Below are 12,222 nucleotides of genomic sequence, written 5' to 3'. Positions count from 1 at the left end.
AAGAATGGCAATAAAGAGAATGTTCCTCCAAAACCAGCTCCAACACCTCCTGTTACTACTAGTAGTAATCCCCCAGGTGGTGGGAGTGCACCCAGAAACTTAGTTGGGATTTCTTGGGGAACTCAGGGGGACTCTGGCCTATCCAGGTCCCCTACTCAAGCAACTATGGTCTGTGATGGTGGCATGGGGTTTGCCAACTTTACCATGAGCCCCAGTATTCTGGGCAGGTACAGACAAGAACCACTAATCAATGGTCAGAAGGCTGTGGCCTATAAGGACACAGGGGCCAGTGTCACCATGGTGACCAAGAGGCTAGTGCCCCTAGATCAGCTTTTACCTGGGTTTAGCTACCAGGTGACCAACATAGATGGAATCAGGACAGATCATCCCATGGCAGTGATAAATCTCAGCTGGGGAGGGGTCACTGGCCCCAAGAGAGTGGCAGTGTCTCCAAACTTGTCTGTAGATTGTCTACTGGGGAATGATCTAGAAATCTCAGCCTGGGCTGAGGTTGGCCACAAGGCCCATTTGAAAATGGTAGGAATCCCTGAGAAAGTGGATGAGACCCTGAGGGCCTCACCTCCACCCCAGGAGAAAATAGAAAGAGTGAAGCCTGAAACTATGGATCACTCTACCCAAACAGAGAGCATAGGGGAAGAGGAACAGTCCTCCCCCCACCAGACTACAGGTAAGGGTCAAGTTTCTCAGGGAACTGATCCTGTCCCTTGTGAAGTAACTGCCCCCGAAGTGGACAGGCCTGACCTGCCCACCTCTCTGATGGCAGGGGATCCTTCCAAGGTGGTACCCAGTCTGGAGCAGGTATCCTGCCCCTCTCTACCCTGCCTCAGTCAGCCCAGGGCTGCAGAGGTCAGGGAGGTCAGTGGACCCTTATTGGGCCCCTGCCCAGAGGAACCCCCTCATCAACAGATTAGGGACACCCAGCAGAGTAGTTTCAGCCAGGTGAATATTCCTCTACAAACTGAGGGATCCCCCTTACCCCTAGGTATAGGCACCCCTCAAATGGATGTTGTTGAGCACAGGGAAACCTGGGGCCTAGCTGCCCCAAACCTTCCAGTGCCCTCCACTATTCCAGCCAAAGGGATCCAACCCCCAGCTGTAGGCAGCCAGAGGTTGACCCTTAGGGCCAGATATGACACAGTCATGGGCAGAAAGGCTTCCATAGTGGCCAGTGATATGAGGAGGTTGAGACCAACCCAAGTAGGGTCTCACTTCCAGACTCAGACACCCCACCAGCCCACCTCTGACCCAAAAACCAATACAGGTAATTTCCCTAGACTTTGGAGAAACTCTAGAACCCCTTGGGGTAGGATTTCCCAAGTGGACCATGACACAGGGAGCAACCATGTTAGTACAGGTTCTTCCTTATATGGCCACTCAGGAAATAAAGGCTTATCTGGAAAAGGTTTGCCTTATCTCCTTTCGTTTGGGGGTGGGGGGTTATGTAGGAGAGTGGAATCTGACTAATGGTTGCCCCCAACTTTTTGCCTGGTATTTAAGTGGTTTTTGACTAGTCTGGCTGGGATCCTGCTATCCAGGACCCCAGCCTATCTGCTTTCTCCCTAAAACTGTTGTGAGTACTCTAGGTACAAACATAATTGGATGCTGGGCATGCCCTACCAGTCCCTTGTAGATGGTACCCTAGGTACCCAGGGCATGGGTCCCCCAGTAGGCCTACCAGGGCTGCAGCACTTATTGTGCCACCCTGGGACAGCCACCCAAACTGACACCACCAGGCCACTACTGTAGCCTGGGTAAGGTGGTGCTAGCACCCCTTACAGGGATGTGGGTACCCTATGTCCCATACCATACAACACATATACTCTCATAGGTCACCCCTATGGCAGGCCCTGGTAATCCTACAGGGCTGGGTGCTGAGGTATGTGTGAGGGGGGACCCCTACGTGAGTAGGACCTCTCTGCAACCTTCGTAAAATCGTTACTGGGTTGTTTGTAGTGTAGCCATACCATATACTCTTAACCGCATTATAAGTTATTGCGTCATCGCTGTAACTTAGGAATGGCTACACAGAACCATATCGTGTTTGGTGTCAAACATGAAGGAATCATACCCCCAGTCCAGCCATGGGCATGGGGGCACGATTCCCCCTTGCTAGGAGGGTGATATGGGAAAAGCGGTAGAATTTGGACACCAATTTAAAAGTGCACATGTACCACAAAATGGCTACTGTTCGCCACCTACACGACTCTGGCTGGCTGTTGCTGGGGAAAACCCCAGCCTCGCCAGCTGGACAATAGGGCTCCTGTGGCAGGGAGGTGCCAGCACCTCCCCAGACAGGATATGTGGATTGGAACAGGGTGGGTGCACCAAATGTCCTTTCAGAGTTGCACGTAGGCAGCTGCAGAGCCCCAATTCTGCATACACCGCCTGGAACCGGTTCAGGGGCATCCTGCCCCTCGCCCAGGCGGGAAACACACAAAGGGGAGTGGGGGTAGCCACCCTTTCCCGCCTCTACTCTGATTGGTAGGCTCTCTTTTGGACCATCCCCTAATCTTGGGGATATATGGGAATAACTTTGCCCTAGAGCCTTAGATTCGTACAGGACTTCACAGAACTGACCTTCGACGAGCTGCTGCCCAGCTGACTGAAGAAATCTCCCTTGGGATAAAGGAGTTATCCCCCTGCTTGGCAGGCACCTAAAAGACTACAAGATACCCGGTTGGAACTTCGTTGCTCTCACGACCTTTGACGCCTTCCAGCAACCTCGAGGTGGGTCTCCAGTGCATCCCAGCGTCCTGTGAGCGTGCCCAGCAAGTCTGAGCACCCTGGACCACGTGGGTGTCGAGATCCCCGCATACCCCGAGACACCGGCCACCTCTTGTCCAGCACACGACCCCGACCAGTGGGGAAGTTGTGCTTTGGCCCATTCTTGAGCCAACCATCAAGCAGCAATTGTGCCGACTCTCAGCTCCCTGGCCCGCTCCGGTGGCCCGTGGGAGCCCTTTTACGCACTCCATTTTGCTGCCTTCCGCGGTCCCTTGTCTCTCGACTTGTGGGCCCTGACGGAGGACAATCTTCCTTTCCAAGAGTTCCCCTGGTTGCTCCAGGCCTGCTCTACGCTCTCCCTGCAAAGGAGAGCACCCTCAGACCTCGTGGGTCTGCACCAGCAGCTGCTTTGTTCATCTCGCGTGGGTTGCGGTTGCCAATGCTTAGTGGATCCAATCGGGACACTAATACCGCAGCGACCCTCCGCCGACGTGGGACAGTCGCCCTCCAGAAGCTGGCCTTCCTTGAAGCCTCCCGGAGCCCGTGACTGCAGAGCCCAGCTGTACCTTCCACACCTGAAGCACCCGAAATCCACGAGCTCCTTCCTGTGAGCTCCCTGGTCACTGTGCTGTGACCCAGACTCTGTCCCCTCTGCTTTCAGGTTCATCTTTGTCTTTTCTTCAACTTTAATCTTCACGACTTCAACGAAACTTCCAGCTAGCAGCAGTTTGGACTCCTTTTCCATAGAAAATCAGCCCGCGACCCGACACCAGAATCGACCTATGCACCCGGCTTCCCTGGGGCAGGTAACAGTGGTACTTCGGTACTTCCGTGGTGGTGGGCTCTCTAAAGCATTAAGTCTCAAGTCTTAACTTTGTACTGTTGTTAGAAGTGTCCTTAAACCTTAATTATTCAACCGCGACATTCTCCATAGGCTAACATTGCGATCCCGATAGCAACTTCTCGCACTGCACACGCCTCCCGTGGGTCCCCTTCCTCTTAACTGTGGGTGGATTCCGAAGGGGCCAGCGATCCTGAATGCCCTAGGCATTGCCTGTAGAATTGTCGTGGTTCTTATACCACTATTTTAGTATATGGTTTGGTCCCCCCCTGGGGCCCATTGATTTCTGTGCTATTTATTGTGTTTATAAATGCTTGTTTGAAGTGTAACTTTGCCACTAGCCACATAAAGTGACTGTGGGATTCTGTCTAGAATAAATACATATATTTTATATATATACCTGTGTGGGCTACTCTTTCATTTGGTTATTCAAGAGGTTATTATGGTAAAACAATAAGCTTAACACTCCTTCAAGACTTAGCCTGAAGGCTGCTCTCCACAGCTACCACTAGGATAGCTTTCTTTAAAGGTTGTCTTAAACCTATCATCAATAGGAGTCGAATTGGACTGGTGCAAGGTGTCCCTATAACTAGGAACAGCATATGCCAGGCCAACTTCTCACAATTTTCCAATGGGTACACATGTCAATGTGTGAAAGGGCAGATAATATCCCAGTGATGTATGTGTCAATGAACAATGTGCATGTTGAACTGTCTACTTTTCTTGGCTCAGGCACACACTTGTAGTTTACGCACAGACTGTGCTCCTTGTGTTCTCGATGTGTGCCCTTTTCAACTTACCGCTGAAGGTGTGGCAGGTACAGCAGCTAGGTATGAGACCGTGGTGTTGCAGTTTCACACATATGCTGTTTGAAATACTCTCAGGGATTATCATGCTAGATTTGGCCATATCCCTTTGTGCATTCTCATAGTCAGATATTGTTTTGTAGGTACTTGCTGTGTGAAAGGGGAAAAGTGTACGAGTAGTATAGCTGAAGGTGTCACTACATGTAAGGTGGTCTGCAACTCAACTGTGATGATAGTTCTTGTTGGCGTTCTGTCAGTCAAAATGTAAGATGTGGTACACATCTCATGGTGTATTGCATTGACATGTGTCCCCTTTTATCTCAACTAGGAGTAGACCAAATCTGTATCGTCCCTACACAGTGCTGGCACACATGGAGAATGAGGAGATCATACGGAAATTCCGTCTGGATCGGGCCACCCTACAAAGCCTATGTGCTATGTTGGAGCCCCACCTGCAGCCGCGCAGGATATATTCAGGTGCTTTCACCACAACAAAGAAGGTGATGGAGGCCCTGCATTTATTTTGCAACTGGATCATTCCAGAACACAGTGGCCAGCGCAGGTGGGATGTCGCAACCGATGTTCAGCATGGTGCTACGGGATGTCCTGTCCGCCATGATGATATACAAGGACAAATATATACATTTCCCCAGGAGGCATGAGTTGGCGGATGTTGAGGGTGACTTTTATGCCCTTGGGCACATCCCCCATGTTGTTGGTGCCATTGATTGCACACATGTTGGGCTGGTTCCACCACAGGCACGTGAGCACGTCTACAGGAATCGGAAACATTTGCATTCCATCAATGTGCAAGTGGTGTGCCAGGCGGATATGATCATCTCACCCATATGTGCCAAGTTTCCAGGCTCGGCCCACGACTCATACATCATGCAGAACAGCATCGTGCCCCAGCTGATGGCTAATCTGCTTCCTGAGCGGGCATTGATTGTGGGTGAGTATGCAGAGTAAATTAGCGTGCTGTGTGTGTGACATGCTGTCCTCTGCCACAGTTGTATTACAAAGTAGGTCTGTTTATATCACACCTTTGTGACTCTGCATATCCCAACCGTCCTTGGTTGCTGAGCCCACTGCGCAATCCCCAGACACCAGCTGAAGTCCACTACAGCGATGCCCATGGGAGGACCCGTTGTGTGCTTTTGGTCTCCTCAAGTCACGGTTTCGCTGCCTGGACAAGACCGGAGGTGCCCTCATGTACTCGCCCAAAAGGTGTGCCAGATCATTGTAGCATGCTGCATGCTCCACAACCTTGCCTTGCGCAAGGAGATCCACCTGCTCCTGGATGGTGATGAGCAGCCGAGGCCCCCGCCTGCTAACCAACCCATGCCCAGTGATGAGGATAGTGGAGAGGAGGAAGGTGTTGACCTGCAGCGACAGCTCATCAACCGCTACTTCACTTGAAGGTGAGTGACAATGTACAATGGACCCATTGTGTGATGATGTCGCTGTTGTTGGCAAGATGTGTGTCAGCTTTGTGACTGTAGCTGGTTGTTGACTCAATGGTGGATGACAATGTTTCTGGCACAGAGTTGTTTGGCACATCGACATGGTGTTTGTCAGCACTGTCGCTCATTGTAATGTGTGCAGAATTGAGTACCTTGATGACAAGTGTTGAGTGATGGCTGTGATGCCAACACCTGACTAGTGAATATTGTTCTGTTCTGTTTTCCTAGGTCCCTTCAGCCTCTCCTGCCAACACACACATTCCATACTCCAAGTACATTGTAATCATGGTTAATACTGCACTACCTGGAATAAACACAGAGCTGACACAACGACGTGTGTGTGAGTAATGTTTATTTACAATGGGGACATGTGAGGGTGGGTGAATATTTACAATAAGGTGATTATTGATGCAGTGAGTTGTCAGTTATGGTACATGAGACAATCAAGTAGTCACCACATCAATGTGGTGACCCAGTCCAACAGACAGATGCCATTCACAAGGCAGTGTGGGAAAGGACAGTCCAGAAAGTCAATGCAGTATTGAAGAGTGAGCCCATCATGGCTGTCTCCGTGACTGGCGGTTGGCAAGTGCTTTGCCACGGGTTACTCCCAGGGATTTCTTTGGACGGCCCCTTGCTCGTTTTGCGGGTTGCCCTCTGCTGCGGGGCCAGTGGGGTTTGAGGACTCACCCCTCTCTGTGGCCGCAAGGCAGGATGGTGAACTGTCATCCTGCAGCCCACCAGAGTGAGGTGGAGGTGTTGGTTGTGGCGCAGTCCTGTCCCTCAGTACCGCCACTAGCTGGCCCAAGAGGTCCACAATTTGTTCCATGCGGGTGTCCATGGACCTCATCAGCAGGAGGAGCTCGCGGGAATCTTCCTTACTCCCGTCCCTTCATCCCTGGGCCTGTTCATAGACCCCAATGACTCTGTTGATGTTGTCCAGGGCTTCGGTCCCAGTGTCCGGTTGTCTACGTCTGACCCTTGTGCTCCCACCTGTCCTGCTACCACGGACCGGTTGCCTCACCACTGTAATAACACGCATACTCTCCCATCACTCCTCAGTTGGTGGTGTGGGGTGGTCATCCTCTGGTGCTGGGAGGGTGTTGCAGGCAGCACTGATGGTGGTGATGCTTGTTAAGGATGCACAGGCCGTTACAGCAGGGGGCTGCAGAGATGTTGTTATTGCAGCAGATGTGGTGGGGGGGACAATGGGGTCCTGGGACCTGTCGTGCCCTGGCACACCAGATGGGCCGGCTTCGAACTCATCCAAAGAATCCAGGGAGTCAACATCCAAGAGTCCATGTTGCGGTGGGGGAGACTGGCTCAGCAGTTGCTGTTTTCATCCTCTGCAGTCAGTTCTGGGTCACCTGTGGGACAGAGGGGAGATGGTCATTGAGGTGCACCCCTCAAGCATGGTGTTAGATGTACCTTATTCACTGTTCATACACAACACCGTTTACTAGTTGTCACATTGTTCGTCTGCACACTACTGTGCATCCTAACTTGCTGTGGCAGGACATGCGTTGCTTGTCCATGGTGTGACATGTCAATACATGCAATGCGCAACGTGCATATTTTTTGATTACAAGGACATGTTGTCATCTGACGACATGCGCCACAACAATTTAATGTGAAGCGTCTTTGTTGATCACTCTGACTGGCAGAGGTTACAGCTGAGCATGGACTGCCCATTGTTATCTCATGCATTCCTTTGTCATGCCATGTGCAAACCTCAATTTGTTTTGCCGCCCATGCTTTCTTTGTTCTCATATGGTAATTGATGCTCTGGCCCCATGGCACTTACACATGGCATTCAGTTGTGTGCATTGTTGTGCAGCAACTTTCATCAACATGTGAATTGGTGAGTCACACTTTGGTTGCTGCGACAGATTTCATTTGCTTGGCTGGCTGCACATTGTAAGTGGCACTAGAATCTGTGTGAATTTTGGTGTGTTGAGAGTTCTGGTGTTGTCATATGGCAACATGCTTTTTGGGAGCAATGGCTGGGTGAATGTGCTGTCTAATTACCTGTTCGGTTCTGACAATTGGGTGGAATTTGTGACGCATCTCTCCTGCTCAGGGGTGGAACAAGAGAGCATAAAATGGCTACCTACCTGTTAGGTGAAGGTGTACAATGCAATGGCTGACACATGCTTCTGGGTGGGGGTGAGTGCTACATCTTCCTGAGCTTGGGAACAAGGAGGTATGGTGGGAGTGGTGGTGCAGGCCTCCCACCCCCAGACAGGACAGCCTGGGTAAATGGTTACCCACTTGTGATTTTGGTTGGTGAGATACAATGGCTGCCACATGCATCTGGGTCGAAGCGAGTGCTCCATCCTGCTCAGGGATGGGACAGGGGTGCCTGGTGGAAGTTGTAGTGCTGGCTTCCCGCCCACAAACACCCCTCCCTGTGAAGTTGGCTACCTACCTGTACGTTTGTGGAGAGCAATGCAATGGAGGACACATGGTTGTGGGTGTGGTGGGAGTGCTCCATCCTGCTGAGCTTTGGTACAAGTGGGCCTGGTGTGAGTTGTAGTGCAGGCTTCCCACCCACTGACACCCCTCCATGTTAAGATGGTTACCTACCTGTTATGTGAAGGTGGAAAATGAAATGGCTGCCACATGCATCTGGGTGGGAGGGAGTGCTCCATCCTGCTCAGGGGTGGGACAAGGGTGCATGGTGGGAGTTGTAGTTCAGGCCTCCCACCCCCAAACAGCCCTCCCTGGGAAGATGGCTACCTACCTGTTAGGTGAAGGGGAACCATACAATGGCTGCCACATGCATCTGGGTGGGAGGGAGTGCTCCATCCTGATCAGGGGTGGGACAGGGGTGCATGGTGGGAGTTGTAGTGCAGGCCTCCCACCCCAAAACAGCCCTCCCTGGGAAGATGGCTACCTACCTGTTAGGTGAGGGGGAACCATACAATAGCTGCCACATGCATCTGGGTGGGAAGGAGTGCTCCATCCTGCTCACGGGTAGGACATGGGTGGTGCATGGTGGGAGTTGTGGTGCTGGTTGCCTGGACACATGTCACCCTGTAAATGTTGTGTAGCTTTGGGGTGATTCAGATGGAGTGAATGTTACATCTGTGAGGCCTGTGTTGGGTATTGTGGTGCAGACTAATGGATTCGGGCCTAGGAGGTCTAGCTTTGTAGTAAGACAGTACATAGCAGTGTGATGGTATATAGTTGTTTGTACTTACCAGCCTGCACTCCCCCGGCTATTCCTCAGAGACTCTCTGGGTGCAGTATGGCAAGCACCTTTTCCTCCCATGAAGTGAATGTTTTTAGTTGAACAGAAGGGCCACCGCCAGTCATCTCTGCCAGCTCACGGTTCTTGCTCCTCTTCTTCTTCACAACAGTCTTCAGGTCATGCCACTGCTTCTGGATTTCCTGTTTGTTGCGCGGGGTGGTCCCTACTGCATTGACCTTATTAACTATCCTTACCCACATTTGTGCTCTTGTGTCTAATGGTGTCTGTTGGACCCGGTTACCAAACAATTGTGATTCAACTCTGATTATCTCATCTACCATAACCTTCAACTCACACACTGTGAATTTTGGCATTTTCTGTGGTGCCATGGTGTGTGATGTGCCAAGGGGTTAGATGTGCAGGTGTGGAAGTGGTGGTGGTGCTGTCTGTGTGCTGTGCTGATTTGCCTCTCCTTTCAGCTGTGGTGTTGGGCCCTTCGGTTGTGGAGTATTGCAAAGGATTGTGGTCAGGGAAGGGGCTTGTTTTATACTCAGCTATGTGGGCGTGTCAAAGTGGGTTATTGCTGTTAGGTGTGTTGTGTGGGTTGTCCAGCGATTTGTAGTTTTCAGATTTGCCATGGGTGTGTGTCTTTGGGATGTGTTAGGTGGTTTTAGGGGCAGGACTAGTTTGCTGTGTGCACTTGGTGGCCATGTTGTGTGTTTTCATATTTTCCACCATTTTATTCACGGAGCATCTGCAGCAGTGGCTATGCTACAGCCCTTCCACCATATCTCCTATTCATCACTGTTTACGACTGCGGCGGTCGGAAACAGTGAAACGTACCGCGAGCATATCGGGGATATTCATATATTTCGTGCGGTGTCTCCGTTATCGTGGTGGCGGGTTGGTGTGTTTACGCCGAAAATCCGTACGCCGCAGAAGGCTTTTGACCCTCTCCGCCCGCTACAGGCGTTTTTTCTTTGACTGTCTCCACTGCGTTTGGTTTTTTTTGGGGCTGTTGGTCCTAATCAGACCGCCGGTTTTGCCGCGGTACTGGCGGGTGGTTGTTTTCCGCTACCATGGCAGTCGGGGTGGTTTTCCGACCGCCATCCTAATGGGCCCCGGCGTTGAGTCTCCATTGGCTCCCACCGCCGCGGTGGCAGGCACACTTTGATGGCGGTTCGCGTCGTACCGCGGCGGACGGGAAATGGGCTATGTTTGGCCATACTAATATGGCGGCCATGAGGACCGCTGCTGGCATGCGGTAAAAAGCATTTTCCACCAGCACCACGGTGGTGCCTCTGACCGTCATGGTAATAGACCCCTTAATTCTGAATGGCTCTGATACGTTATCCCTAATGCGTATTCCAACACCCCATGCAACCTATAGTTGTCTGAAGCCTAACTTTAAAAAAAAAGTTGTTTCTTTTACAAAAATATAAAGGTATTTTTATATTGAGAGATATCTTACGCCACTTAGGGGCATATTATCAAGCCAGGCGATAACATTATCGCCGCTTTAGCGGCAGAAAACTGCCACTAAAACTGCGACAATAGGCTTGATAATATGCTCTATGGAATTCCAATTGAAGCCCATGTTAGATGTCCTTCACATCTAACATGGGCTTCAATTGGAATTCCATAGAGCATATTATCAAGCCCATTATCGCCGTTATAGTGGCAGTTTTCTGCCGCTAAAGCGGCGATAATTTTATCGCCTGGCTTGATAATATGCCCCTTAATCCTTTATCTCCTATTCTTGTCCCTACTGAATTAAAAAGCAAGATTCTTAACATAATATCTTGGAATACCTCTATACTAATCACAGGCTCTACACTAACCTGGCAGTCATATTGGTCTCCCAAATATAACATAACACACAGAGGTTGTGATACCTGACACACGCACAAAAACAAACATATGTGTGTTATCAGTATATAATCTTATGTATCTCTAACAATAGATCTCTAATAATATATACCTTCTTCTACAAATAACACTAGGGTAAATCCATAGCGACTCACAGAGCTCAGCATTGTTTCACAGAGCATTAAACTCTCCTATAAACAGCCCCTATCAGGCGTTCCCATTCCTCCTTAGAATTAAGGCCATTTCGGACAGTGTTTAGCTACGAAATATACCACTGCTCTCTGGCTTTATGTTTCTGCTCCATATTACCCCCTCGTTTGTCGATGGAAATTTTCTCTAAGATAAACCACCTTAGGTCTGAATTGTTATGTCCCATTTCACGGAAATGAGCTACCTGGGGAGCATTCAACTTTGTAGTCCTGCTAGCCGAACGATGTTCTTGAAGTCTAGTGCGGAGTTCCCTACCTGTCTCTCCCACGTAGCCCTTGCCACATGGGCAACGCAGGAGATACACAATATTCTTACTCCTGCAATTGTTGAAAGTCCTTGATTCTATATGGCAACCATTATGATCCAACATTCATTACATGTGCCACATTTATTGTTACTAAAAACAGGCCTTCTGTTCAATGTGCTCTGCATACTGCAAGGTCCCTCTCTATAAGTGTGAACCAATTCATTTTTCAAATTCTTATTTCTTTTAAAAGCAAATATAGGTCTCTCTAACTTGTTGTCCTCTTCATCATTGACAATATGCCAATTGCTGTTTATTACATTCTTAATCCTATTATTAATATGCGAGAAATTACTCACAAAGACTTGGGTTGCCTTTGCCAAGGCTTGTTGGGGCTACACCGACCCCTCAGCACGCGACATCCTTTGTGTGACAACTCGTATCTGGTTCTGGTCATCCTCAGCATCACCTGGTCCTCGCAGCTGCAGAGTTAAGGTCACGGTTATCTTACCTGAAGCACCCGACATAGGCGGGCATCCGTCTTCCAAGTCTCCTGGTCACTCCAGAGTGACATAGATACTGTCCCCTCTGCTTTCAGGTACTCCTCTTCCAGAATCCATGTTTGTATTCCTCCAGATACTTTCTCCTCTTCCAGCAGTGGCACTTTCCTGAAGTCCTCCACTGGGTTTGGCGGCGGTTTCCAATGCCAATTCACACCTATGCACCCGGCTTCCCTGGGATAGGTAACTTGGGTACCATGGTATCCATGAGTGGGGTGGGTTTCCAACCTTCTGTCTTCCACTGGGTTTCTTCAGGGTCCACTGGGAAAGGTCCCTAATCTTTAAAATTCC

The 12,222-nt window shown here is 50.1% G+C and overlaps 1 long non-coding RNA gene across 1 annotated transcript in view; it reads right to left on the bottom strand.

Moving 5' to 3' along the window:
* Positions 1–6,191: 6,191 nt before the first annotated feature.
* LOC146832822 (uncharacterized) overlaps positions 6,192–12,222 on the bottom strand; it is a 244,730-nt gene continuing 238,699 nt past the window's right edge. Inside the window, exon 3 of the long non-coding RNA XR_014960176.1 lies at positions 6,192–7,222. This is a non-coding gene — a long non-coding RNA (uncharacterized LOC146832822). The remainder of the gene's footprint in view (positions 7,223–12,222) is intronic.

The sequence above is a fragment of the Triturus cristatus genome, chromosome 4_2 (assembly GCF_964204655.1).
Source record: "Triturus cristatus chromosome 4_2, aTriCri1.1, whole genome shotgun sequence".
NCBI lineage: Eukaryota > Metazoa > Chordata > Amphibia > Caudata > Salamandridae > Triturus > Triturus cristatus.
Note: the sequence above shows the minus strand (reverse complement) of the source record. Positions and strands in the feature narration are given on the sequence as shown.